This window comes from Asparagus officinalis, chromosome 2 (assembly GCF_001876935.1).
Source record: "Asparagus officinalis chromosome 2, Aspof.V1, whole genome shotgun sequence".
NCBI classification, from domain to species: domain Eukaryota; kingdom Viridiplantae; phylum Streptophyta; class Magnoliopsida; order Asparagales; family Asparagaceae; genus Asparagus; species Asparagus officinalis.
Genome location: NC_033795.1, coordinates 69,462,513 through 69,476,284, shown reverse-complemented (window position 1 = coordinate 69,476,284; position 13,772 = coordinate 69,462,513). Strand labels below are relative to the sequence as shown.

The 13,772-nt window shown below is 45.2% G+C and overlaps 1 long non-coding RNA gene across 1 annotated transcript; it reads left to right on the top strand.

Moving 5' to 3' along the window:
* LOC109829591 lies at window positions 3,205-4,781 on the top strand. Its single transcript, XR_002244085.1, has 3 exons — window positions 3,205-3,231; window positions 3,322-3,372; window positions 4,745-4,781. It is a non-coding gene; the product is annotated as an uncharacterized LOC109829591 (long non-coding RNA).

Below are 13,772 nucleotides of genomic sequence, written 5' to 3'. Positions count from 1 at the left end.
TCCAAACTCTCTCGAACTAGAGCTTTGCCTCTTTCGTCGGGAATTGGACCGAGGCGCTCCAAGACTGACTTCCTTTTCTGGGATGGTCCTGCGGGATCTCCCGGAGTAGTTGTGGAAATCATCGGTGGTCTGGATTGATTCGCCGGAAGTTGAACTTTCGACGGCTGCAGTTGACGCTCTTGGGTCTGAACCGCCGCTTCAGACTTCGGCCTCCAAACTTTGCTGGTTGATGGTGGCTTCTTGGCCACCTCTTTCTGCAACTTCCTACGGGCTTCTTCACTTGAGCCCGGTGCCTGCGCTGATAGTGCGCGCCGCTGACGAATGCCGCTCTCCAGCGATTGATCGCGTTCGTTTGACACGGACCCATTCCATTGTTGGCGGCATGAGAAGGCAACCACCATTCATTGATTGTTGAGCTTTTTGCCATCTCTTGATTCTTGCAGATCCGTGTTGTAGCGGATCCCGTCAACGGACTCCATGGCCTTTGCGAACTGTTTCGCAAGGCGTTGACGTTGCCTTTGGCGGGCTCTCTTCGAGAGAGTCACCACGTCCCCTGCGGCAGAAGGGTTGGCCAGAGAAGATCCGACCTGGTTGGGAATTGGAGGAATCTTACCCGATGCGGCTTTGGCATCCAGCGGGGTGAGATCTTCGTTGGTGTTTTCAACCACGAGTAACACAGGCTAAGTAGTAACCTACCATGTGACGTGTTGCTACTTCGGTCAATAGTCATACTCCTACGTCCCTGAACTACCTGACCTATCTCGCATATCCTAATATTCTCTTAGAATAACCGATGGGTAGCAGCCTACCATGCGACCGACGCTCCGATCTCGGCAGCGAGATCGGCGGCTCCCACTGTGGTCGCCAGATTGTTCGCGGGAAAAATCGTATCCTTCATTGATTCCATTGCACACTCTTGTAAAAGTTTGTCGATTATAAAGATCCGGTCTTTTTATAAGATCCGGTTACAACGAGATCAAAAAAAGGAAATAAAAATTACAACTTTTCTCTTTTGTCGAACAAATCGCGAGCTCCTGTTTTGCGGTCGCTCGCTTTGTGGGTTCTTTGCCTGCGCCGGGGTTTATCCGTGGACCACCGCGAGATCTAGATCCGGTCGGATCTATGCAGTACGATGGATATTATTTCGCCAAGGAAATAATAGCCGAGGGTACTATTTCGCCAAGGAAATAGTAGCCTTTAATTCTCGGGATCAAAGACCAAGCTTTGATCCGGAGTACGCCTGCGTAGATCTGAGATCCGGTCCTCTCGAACTCTTGCCTTATTTGGCGTTGACGATCGCCGAGCACCAGATCTGGAAGAGCAAGTCCTCGAAGTCCCAACAAAGCTTGGATCTTTTTTAGATCTGAGTCTTCAATCCAGCAGGGCTTCGCCTCCAAAAAATCCAACCTCCGAAAAATGAACCAAGGGGGCCTATTTATAGGCTCTCTGAACTGTGCCCGCGCACAGATCTGGGTCGGCCACCTATGGGTGGCCGGCACTGGGCCGAGCCACCCATGGGTGGCTCGGCTTTGGCCGAGCCCCCCTTAGGCGTTGGGTTTCGTCATTTTTACGTCTTTCGGTTCTGTCTGTGATTCGGTTGACTTAGACTCTGATTTGTTGATCTGATTTGGTAGTAAATCCGATTCCTGATTTGGCAGTAAATCCACTTCTGAGTTCGAGTCCGAAACTGATCTTGATTCGATCGTGATTCGTCCGTGTCTGCCCTTGGTTGGATGACTCGTTGACTCTTCGAACCCTTGGCTTGATTCCACACGCGAATGGATGTATTCCGTTGCTTGCGTGCGATTCGTTAACCTTGTCGCCTCGTTGGTTCGTCGGTTTGTGCCGAGCTGTGCTAAGGGACCTATAAGCAATTTTATACGCCTACAGCGGGCTTGTTCACGTTTCGATTCACGGGTATTTTGGGAAGCGGGGCGTGACAACATTATTTGAGAAAATGTGAATTTGTAGCGGAATTCAAAGCGTTGGTTAAATTTTCTAGAACGGCAAAGTGAATGGAGAAAGGAGATGAGGGAACAGTTGTTTTTGTGAGGCAATAAAAAAGACTAATGTGAATTAATAATTATTAATTGCTCAAGAGTTGTGACATGTGTCCAATTTACAAATATGGTGCCAAGTATCATTTGTAAAGGGTAGACTTCTTAGTACAGAAAGTATATAGACAGATTGATTGATTTTTTTTATGTTTAATTTAAGAAAATGATTAAAAAAGGAGAAATTGCCAAGTGGCAGAAGCAAATGGTAAGATACTTAGGGGGTGTTTGTTTCATTTTTTTGGGATATAGGATAGATTTCAAGTTTTGGGATGTAAAAAAGGGGGTTTTGGGTTTTGGTATTCCATAAACCTTGTTTGTTTCAAAAAATTTTGGGATATTGAACCCCCAAAACATAAAAAACTAATTTATTTTAGGATTTGTAAAATCCTCTTCTTTAGCCAACTCATTTCTTTATCACCCTCCAAAAACCTAACTACCCTCATTCCCATCACTGCTTCAGTTCTTTCTCCCTCCTCTTTTACCCGCCTCCTCTATTTCCCGCTACCCTATTTTACCTGCCGCCTCCTCTTCTCGCTCTTGTTCTTACCCACCACTATCAATCGTCACGTGGTTCTCACATGCTGATCCTCCGGCACCAGAGTCAGCGTCAAGGGAGGTGGAGCCTTTGGCGGAGGCAGCGGGGGGATGATTCGAGGATGGTGGAGTTGATCTTGAGGAGGGATAGGGCGATGGTGGCCGTGAAGACGATGGCGATTGCTATTAGGATTTCGGTGGCGGTTATTTTGCTTGATCTTGTTCTCGGTCAGGGCCGGCCCTAAGGTAAGCCCACTAAAGCCCCGGGGCTGAGGCAACCCAGGGCTGGGGGGGCAACCAAAACCTAGGGTTTTAGAACTCAGTGGGGGCAAAAAACCCTAGAAAGGGGAGAGATGAGCAGGGGGCTAGGGATCCCGGTGAAGCTCCTCCACGAGTCGGGGGACCATGTGGTGACGATGGAGCTCAAGAGCGGTGAGCTCTACAGAGGGAGCATGATCGAGTGCGTTTTCTCCCTCTAATTTTATCGTTTCATTCCGTTTCTAGTTGATTTTACAGTTTGATCCCTCAAGTTTCTTGAAATTTCAGATTGAGGACTTCAGATCTCATGGCTTTGATGATCTCGCTTGGCCTTACTTCACCCGCCGCATCGCCAGTGGTTGCTCTTCGAGAGAATCCTAAGGTATCAATTTGTTTTGTTCTTTTGTTTTAATTTTTTTATTTGGGTCATTAGTTGGTCACTGGAAATGAGAGAATTGTGTAATTTGAGTAGAAGATTGGGCTTGGGAGGAAAACGAGTGGCGATCTCTTTTTGAAGGGGAAGGTAAAGTTAGGGTTTAGTGATTATAATTGATTTTATCAGCTATGATTCTATTTGGTAATTGGCTAAAATATTGCTCCACTTTGGGAGTTTGTAGATTTAATACACTAATACGAGTATATACTTTGATAGAACAAAGATGTTGATGCTTGTTGGAGTTTCTAGGTCTCATGAAACATATATTGCCCTTTCCAAAAGTTTCTACTATTTTGTTATCTCGTCTTTTAAATTTGTTCTATTGCCACCCATCTTAACATTTTGTTCAATCTTGTTCCCCTTGTCTATGAACACCATTAGTTAACTCTCCTTGTAGCTATATAGCTATGGTTGTTTTGTTTCGTACCATCATAGTGTTTTCCTTCTGGAGCTTTTGTCATGTCAGTTTTTTTGTATAATCTGTAGACTTTCAAACTTTTGTTATAGGATGGAAAAGTGTCACAACTTGAGCATGTTTTCATCAGAGGCAGCAAGGTTTGGTAAGTTCATCATGGCTATTATTTTATCTTATCTCGTTCCATTGCTTGGATTTGGAGACGAAATTGTTTTTGATGACTTGTGAACTTGGTTGTTTCAGATTCAGTTTGTTTCAATGGTTGCTTGTAAGCTTGTTACTAAGCATGTTTGTTTCAGATTCAGTTTGTTTTCTATGATTTTCTTGTGAGCTTGTTTCAGATTCAGTTTGTTTCAGATTCAATTTATTTCAGATTCAGTTTGTTTTCTAATGGTTGCTTGTGAGCTTGTTACTGAGCATGTTTTTTATGGCAACTATGATGATTGGTCACATATGGATTTGTGGTTATGACGATATCGTTGACAATTTTTGCATATGTCCAACTTGCTTGTTTGCGGCTGCTTGCTTGCAACCTTGGTTATATGAGCTGCTATTAAGCAGCAGGAAGGTTTTGTTTTAATTTTTGCAGCTGGCCTGAGCTTACATGAGGGTGTTGTTGCTTGTGTTCTTGGGTCCATCTTTCTTGTTTGCGGCTGCTTGCTTGCAGCCTTGGTTATATGAGTTGCTTGCTTTAATAGCAGGAGGGTTTTGTTTCATTTTTTGCAGATGGTCTAAGCTTACTTGCGGCTGCTTACTTGCTGGTTATAGGAGCTTATTAGTAGACTGGTTACTTGCTGGTAATATGGCTTGCTGGCAGCCTTGGTTTGTTGTGGGTTTTAAGTCCAATCTGAGCTGCTCTTGGGTCCAACTTGCTTGTGTGTGGACAGGTTTTGTTTCATTTTTTACAACTGGTCTAAAACAAACTGAATCTGAAATAAATTGAATCTGAAGCAATCTGAAACAAGCTCATAAGCAACCATTAGAAAATGATATTTGATGGTCATATTTTGTATAAACTGAATATGAGCTTGGGTTCCTCTACAGGTTTATATAAATATGGATGGATATGATACTTGATAGCAACCTGTTCGCGGTGAAAATTGCCTTCATTAAATTCATTGTCATCTTGAATAACAACTTTTTGAGTTACAAAAGATCCGGTCTTTTTTTAAGATCTGGTTACAACGAAAATCAAAGAAAATAAAATAAAGATTACAACTTTCTCCTTTTGAACGAATCGCGAGCTCCTGTTTTGCGGTCGCTCGCTTTGTGTGGGTTCTTTGCCGACGCCGGGGTTAATCCGTGGACCACCGCGCGATCTAGATCTGGTCGGATCTACACGATTCGACGGGTATTATTCCGCAAAGGGAATAATAGCCGGGGAGGATTAGTTCACCAAGGAAATAATCGTCCAAATCTCGGGATCAAAGGCCAAGCTTTGATCCGGAGTGTAGTTTCGTGTAGATCTCAGATCTGAACTTTACCTCTCTCGAACTCCTGCCTTTTGTGACGTGGACGCTCGCCGAGAATCAGATCTGAATCTTCAAGTCCTCAAGTCTTCAAAACTCCAAGCTCGATCTTCAATTCGGCAGAGTTTCGGCTCTCAAAGTTCTAACCTTTTGAAATGAACAACCCATGGCCTATTTATAGGCACCCAGATCTGTGCCCAGGCACAGATCTGGGCTGAGGTGGCTCGGCCACAAGTGGCCGGCCACCCCTAGGTGGCTCGGCTTGGTAGTAAATCCACTTCTGAGTTCGAGTCCGAAACTGATCTTGATTCGATCGTGATTTGTCCGAGTCTGCCCTTGGTTGGATGACTCGTTGACTCTTCGAACACTTGGCTTGATTCCACACGCGAATGGATGTATTCTGTTGCTTGCGTGCGATTCGTCAACCTCGTCGCCTCGTTGGTTCGTCGGTTTGTGCCGAGCTGTGCTAAGGGACCTATAAGCGATTTTATACGCCTACAGATACCCCCTCCAAAGTATTTCAGCCTCGTTCTTTTATAGAAGAGTCTGGAATACTTTGGATATGATTGTCCCAACCTTCAGTCGGTGTAACGGGACTTTGGAATGGCTTCCGTTCTTGATTCCTTCAATCTTCCAGGCTATTCGGTGCTTTATCGAATGTCTGTAAGAGTTCTGGTGCTGCATTTATTATCTGACCGTTGTCGGAATTTTAAACTTGAAGTCGACTCCTGATTTTCTAATCTTTAGCTGACCATCGATTGTCGGCGTTGAGTTTTTATTCGCGACGCGTTGTCTGGCGTAGTGTTGTTGAGTTATCCTTAAGAATATTTATAAAAAATATTCTCCAGGAACTTCTCAACCAAAAATAGGGAATAGTTTATACTCATATACCTTATTGGAGTATTTTATGTGCCCAAATGAGCTGAACCGGCTTGATAATGAGCCAAAAAGGCAGTAATTCGGCTCAAAAAATTTTCTGATCCTTCCGAATATGTGGGAGAGGCAAGAATAAACCAATGACTGAACCCTCGGTCGATTTGAAGTTGTTTCAATGCTTGATTCAGCTTCAATTTGAATTCTGGTTCAAATCAGGTCTGGTTCGGTTCAATTTGGTCTGGTCCGGTTCAACTAGGCTTGGTTCAACATTATAAAAGAGGGTTTTTCCTCTTCATTAGGGTCGGCCCCCCTCTCTCTTTCTTTTTCACTTTTCTCTTCCCTCGAGCATCCTTTCTCCCTCAAAACTTTATAGTTGCATTAGATCTAGTCTTCCTTTGGATCTTTGACTGAGAAATCCCTCAAAACTTCCATATTTAGAATTTCTCTCAGGCCCCTCGAGCGCGTGGTCTGAGTCTCTTTCAAGATCTGATTTTTATTGGATCCACGAGCTTTTCCTCAGGTAAATCCTCAACCATTTTAGCATTTTTTATGCTTAATTCAATTTATGAATTTGTGGGGTCGCATGCGAGGGTTAGGATTAAGATTTGGCGCCTCGAGCTCACCTCTCAGGGGGGGGAATTGCAAAAAAGAGGAACTTTTTCTTAGATCTGATCCTTTAACTTATTTTGCAGGTCTCTATGTCTCGTATTGCGAGGGGTCAATCATCTACCGCGTCGGCTGATGGCGCGCCTCCCTCTTATGCTGGTGAGCTATTTTTGGACATTTACAAATTAGTCCATTTTTTCTTAGAAATTTGCAAATTGGTCCTTTTCACCCGAAATTTACAAATTAGTCCATTTTTTTCTTGGAAATTTGCAAATTGGTCCTTTTCACCCCATTTTGTTCTCCTTGGCGAGGCAATCGGGAAGAGCCTTGATTCTCCTTGGCGAGGATCGACGCTTTAAAGATATGTTTTGCTTGGTCAAAACCATATCTCAAAATCAATAAAGGGGGCGTTTTGACGTTGCATTGTGCCTTATAAGGCAGGGATATATAGTCGATATATCCTATCTTATAAGTGCATAATGTGGCCAAATCGTCTCACCCTTTATAAGGCAGTGACTCTATCTTACCCATTCGTAGGATGAGTTCAACTTCCTTTTATGATTGAGACTAACAACTGTTTAAATTTTTGCTTCCAGTGGAATATCCTTCTGGGGCGTTCTCATCTCACGCAGTGTACGGGCGCCGTGGCGAGTATTATTCGCCTTCCGATGATTTTTCCCCTATCCCAGTCACTCCTCAGTTTGCTTCGGGCACGTCGACAGAGGTTGCCCAAGTGGTGAAGGAAGGTGGACATCGAGCTCTTCGCCAGTTGATTACAGATGCGCCCCTCGTGAAGGATGCCAGTTCGATCCAGCCTCTCAAGAAGACCGACTTTTTATTTGGCGATTCTGCCAGAGATCCGGATACCGTGTTTATTGATGCTGAGCAGTGGCTTCATAAGACTGGCAGTGGTTTCATATATTTGCCGAAGATTCCTCGGCATCGTTCGTTGACTGAGCTCCGGCGTCAGGCTGTGACACGGGAGATGTCGTGGCGCTTGACGGAGGAGCATGAGAGCGTTCACTGCGGATACATCACTCATCAGGCAGCTCCTGGTTCGAGCAGGAGTCACATCACTGGATTACATCCTGGAGTATTGGGGTTGGATGCACCGCTGCGTAACGAGCTTCTTGCCTCTGCTTCTACTTTGAAGAATCGCCTCGCTGCTTTAGGACGGGAGATGCCTGCGACACGCCACAGGTTTTATGGTTGGGTCCATTCTTTGGACAAGCTTTGGTGGACTCGCATGACGAAGTACGTCTTGAGCCGATGGAGCGAGGAGTTGCACGCTTGTGGTCTATATGCAGCCGTTCGTGCCACCATGTATGGTTTACCTGTTAGCACGAAGCATTTCTTCGCTTTGTGCGAGCTCTACAACCCGGATTCGAACACTTTTCTGACACGGCAAGGGGAGTTGGGCTTGGCCCTCCATGAGATGCACAGGATTTCTGGTTTGCCCATGAGACAGATGCTATATCAGGAATATTTTCCCTCCAACCAAGAATTAAGTCAGCTGAAGGATCGCATGCCCGACCGCTACGAGACTTTATGGGACCTCACATGTCACTATCAGATCGCTTTGGCGCAGTCTGAACCTTTAGCGAAGAGGGCTAAATCCCATGTGAGCCAGAAACAGTTTGCGTCTTATTTGTTCAGGAATCTAGAGAGCAATTCTGGCGAGGCTATTTGTGAGCTGGATCCACTCACTCCTTCAGGGGTGAATAATCTACTGAAGAAGGTTGATGCTCATTCCTATACCATTAGCAGTCCTGAGAGTGGTTTTCCTACAGGGACCAAGTTTAAATCATTCTTGTGGCATGCGACCGCGCCGATTCGACCGATGACCCTTCTCGCCGGTTACCTCGCTATCTGGTTAAAGAAATGCGTGGTCCCATATCAGTCTAGTGATATCTTGCCATTGGAGGTGCTCTACCCAGCGGTTTAGCTTGCCTACAAAAAGGAACTTTCGCTTCTTCCGGTGATGGTGGCTAACATTCATCGAGGGCTTCGACAGATTTCTAGTGCTTTTACACAGAAGGAAAGTGAATCACCGGCTCAGATTCCTACTATTAAGGTGGAGCTTCCGTACACTTATTTGATGGCTTGGTTCGTCCTTCATCGTTCTGATATGATGTCAGTACCGTATGCCACAGACCCCTCCGCTCCCCTACTACAGTTGTTTGAGAATGCAAATGTGGGCAGCGGCGCGAGGATTCCCTTGAGGTCAGACAGCACGCTACATGGTCCACAAGTGTTGGGCCGTTTATCCGCTTGTTTCCGCAGTTCTCGGGCCGAATACGGCGACATACAATTGTCTGATTTGCATGCAGGGAGATGGCGAGGGAGTTATCGGACTCATTGCCGACATCGGCTGCTTATAACTGGCTGGTGAACATCAGGCCGGGGTTATGTGCCTTTTTGGAGTGAGAATCGAGTGCCTTTTTCATAGAGCCATACCTACACTGCCGATTTCGCTCGCAGTTTGGATATTGATCAGCTTTATGTCGGAATCACGTCAGCAGCTTCGGGACCCACGGCGGTTTGGTGACGGTCTTCGTGCCATGCTTGTGGGACCGTGACGGGCTGTCTTCGGCTGCTAAATTTCATTTCTCCCGAACGTTCTGAGCGGCCGCCGACTTAAACCTCCCTTTCCTAAAGCTGAAGTGTGGTTAGCAGCCAATAAAATTATTCTTGTGAAGCCGATTGCAGAGCTAGAGGCTGAGGAGGCTTCTCAGGCTGATTCCCGTATGATTTGGGAGAATGCTCGATCACAAAGGGCACGGCACAAGACCCGTCGGATTGACGAAGAGGGAAAGAAGATCTTTCATTCTGCTGATGAAGCTTCAGGCGAAGATCTTGAAGATCACGAGGACTATTCTGAATGAGGTCAGTTTCTTACTCTTTCCCTTTATCTCCCAGAATTATTAAGTCTTCTCCCCAGGCGAGACCTTCGATTGTTGCCCCTACCGCTAGGCGGAAGAGATTAGCCCGCAAGCCGCGTGTAGTTTCACAAGCATCGGATATGGATTTGGCCGGTGACGATCCTGCCAGTGATGGAGGTAACATCTATCCTATAGACCAACCTCTTGATCATTCAGAACTTTGACTCATGCTTTTCCATCTCTATATAGGAGAGCATGGGGAGAGAGAGATGGGTCCTGATCCTGTTTTTCATGATTCTATATCTTCTGGTGAGCCCGACTCACCGCACCAGGTGGAAAGGCCTGCAGAAGCTGGTGACATTAGGGAGACCGTCGATGTAGGACCCGGTTCGATGAATCCAGGTACATCTACCATTAACAATACACAAAGGAGTTGAATGATTTGGAATTTGTGCATTCCCTGATTGTCTCTATACTTCTTGCTCTTTTAGATAATTCGCAGGAGGCAAACGTGGATTTTGGGGATAGAGAGGCTGACGCACCCATAAGAGGTAACTCATTTCTATTGGTCGTAGTCTCTTTATTCTCCTTTCGTACTTATATTCACTTGTGTCAGATTTTTCGATTGGTGATTTTGACGAGGAAGGCTTGCTTGTGGACACTCCGATGCTCCACTTTATGTATGGCTCTCCTCAGATCTGAGGATGGTTTTTCTGAAGGTACGTAGCTCTTCTCGAGTTAATTATAGGACCAGTCCATTTTTGACTAATGCAACTATAATATGATGCATCTGAGATTTCTATTTTGTATTTGACAGGAGCTTTTGTCGAGACTGATCCTGTTGAGCCGGCTGTGGGACCAACTACACCAGTTGATACACCCCCAGCCGTTACACCTCCACCATCCGCAGTGATTCAAGGGGAAGAAGGTATAACTTGAGCAATTGAGGAATGTCATTCATTTCTTCATCAAGACTTTTGACGGATTTCTCCTTTTTGTGTAGGGCTTTCTTCTCGGCTTCACGTCCTTGTGAAGGAGTTATTATCAGACAGCGACCCAGAGAAGATTATCATCTGTATAGAGATCCGTTCCTTCTTCTCCTTTGTGAATGCTATGATTGACAAGCTCTTCCACGGCGGACTTTCCCTTCACCAGTTCAAGCCATTCTTTGATCTTAAGATAAATTCCATAAGGGATGCAGGGTATCCAGATCTGGCGAAGTCTATTGTTGATGATCTTGACTGCCTAGAGCGTGAGCTTCAGATGTTTCGTGAGCTCCGGGATGTAGGTGTCTCTTCATTCATCGCTGCCGAGTTGGATACTCACTTACAGACATGGCGCGATGCTAAGTTCCTTGCTAAGTTAGACATTCAGGTGCAGCGGGATCGAGTGGACCGAGTTGAGGCCCACCTTGCTGCTAAATCATCTTCACTCACCGAGCTTGACTCTTCTCTTGCCTCCTGTGCGACCGAGATAGACCAGCTCAGAAGAGCACTCCGTGAAAAAGAGGAGACTTTTGGTATTCTTCAGATGACGAAGGTACAGGATCAACAAGCCCACACTGTTTTATCTGGTGAGTTGACATCCCTGAAGCAGAAGCTGGTCGAGACGGAGGAGGTTGCTGCGAGGACTTTAGCTACCACAGAGGATTCCATCAGAGCTGAGCTTAGGCAAGCTTATGATGAAAAGTTGTCTAAGCTCAATCAGCAGATTTTTGGCCATGTTCTTAATGTATGATTTCATTTGCTGAATGTTTTGACTCTTGATCTTTTTAGTAGAACTGGTTTTTGTTTTTTTTTATCTTTATTATGATTCTTCATTTCGTTTGAAATGATTGACCATAATACTTTTAGGATTTTTGGCAAACCCTCAGCCATCAACGGATTTGATTAGCCTTTACCGACAACCGTTTGAGTCGGGCTAGCATGCGGATTGTCTAAATCCGTTCCGCATGTCACGTTGTGCTAAGAGAATAAATTCTCTGAGACTTTTGTGCTATGATGTTGAATACATAGGCTTTACCATTTGTTACGAATACATAGACTTCGCCATTGTTACGGGAATAGGCTACCCGGCGACACGTGTTAGGTGTTGACTTTAGGATTTTTTGGCTAACCCCCAGCCTTCAACGGGTTTGATTAGCCTTTACCGACTACCGTTTGAGTCGGGCTAGCATGCGGATTGTCGGAATCCGTTCCGCATGTAACGTTGTGCTAAGGGAATGAACTCCCTTAGACTTCGTGCTATGATGTCGAATACATAGACTTCGCCATTGTTACGGGAATAGGCTACCCGGCGACACGTGTTAGGTGTTGACTTTAGGATTTTTGGCTAACCCCCAGCCTTCAACGGGTTTGATTAGCCTTTACCGACTACCGTTTGAGTCGGGCTAGCATGCGGATTATTAAATCCGTTCTGCATGTGACGTTGTGCTAAGAGAGTTAACGCTCTTAGTGCTACGATATTGAATACGTAGACTTCGTCTTTCTCACGGGAATAGACTATCCGGCGACGCGTGTTAGGCGTTGACTTTAGGATTTTTGGCTATCCCCAGCCTTCAACGGATTTGATTAGCCTTTACCGACTACCGTTTGAGTTGGGCTAGCATGCGGATTATCTAAATCCGTTCCGCATGTGACGTTGTGCTAAAGGAATGAACTCCCTTAGACTTGATGCTACGACTTTGAATACGTAGACTTCGCCATTGTTATGGGAATAGGCTACCCAGCAACGTGTTTTAGACGCTGACTTATCCCTACTTAGGCTTCGGGATAAAATTCCCCAGAATCGAACTCTGGTGTCTTTTTCTTCGGAGAAAGACTAAACCGGCGACGCGTGTTAGGCGTCGGCATATCCCTTCTTAGGATTCAGGATGAAATTCCCCATGCGTGTAAGGCATGGATTTTGGTGTTATTAATAACAACCTGCCACAATGTTGAATATGTGAACGGGTGTTCTTTTTAACGGTTAAGAACTAACCGGCGGCGCGGGTTAAGCGCCGACTTATCCTTGCTTAGGTTTCAGGATAAAATACCCTAGAATCAAACTCTGGTGTTTTTTTCTACGGAAAAAGACTAAACCGGCGACGCGTGTTAGGCGCAGACTTATCCCTGCTTAGGATTCGGGATAAACTTCCTAGGATGAATCCTAAATTGACAAATTTTGGAAAGATCGGTGCGGGAAAGGAAGAATTTTATATTCTATTTCCCGGTCTTCTTTTAGGGTGAAGGCAAACCCGAATACAAGGAAGGAAGAATTTTATATTCTATTCCTTGATTCTGGAAAGGAAGAATTTTATATTCTATTTCCAGTGCAAAAGAAACTAGGAGTGGGATCTCCACTCCGAGAATCTGGAAAAATCTAGATAAACTTGCCTTTTATAGGATTGGTTATCTAAACTGAAAAGGAGTTCTTCGTTTATCGAAGTGAAACTTCAACTTCAGTTATAGCCATGAGAGGGCTTAACCAAAGAGAAGGAGAAGGGAGTTCTTTCGTTTATCGAAAGGGGACTCTGAACTGAAAGTGGACCTCTTGTTCATGGAAAGAGTCAAGAGGGCCAGAAAGACATTTTTGGTGGACCCACTGTCAATTGAAATTGATCAGTGAGGGATTTTGGTGGTGAAAAAGATTTTGGGTTATCCTCTAGAATATTAAGTGTAATATTCTTCAAGGAACTTCCCGGTAAATGGGTTATCCTGAATGTACTAGGGATAGTACTTTTTCAGGAACTTTCCATTTATTGGCATTATTTGCCTGGTGCCTTCTTGAGTAATCAGGCGATATGCGCCGTTTGAGTAGAGTGTGTCTGTAGGCATCGAAAATTGCCTATAGGTCTCCACGAACGGTTCAGTATTAAAGAGCGACGATGAACGTCACTATCCGATCCACAGGAGTCTAATTGACGTCGACGAACGACTGAAGTAAATCGACGAGCTACGTGAGCTGATAGGATTTCGGAACAACGAAGACCCGGACAAATCGGGTACCCGGTAGTGTTCACAAAAAGGACAACGCCCTTCATGCCTCGACCACTCTACAGATAATCCAACCACCAGAGCGGATCGAAATCTTTGTCAAGCATCCAACGTACTCGGAATCACTCAAATCCGAGTTCGGACGAAGAATTTACAGGGAAAACAATCATACACCTCAAACGGAGTCCCGGGAAGTCGAAACACCCCGGGGGTGTCTAGGAAAAGCCTAGACACCCTAGGGTGTCTCGGCCATGGCCGAGACACC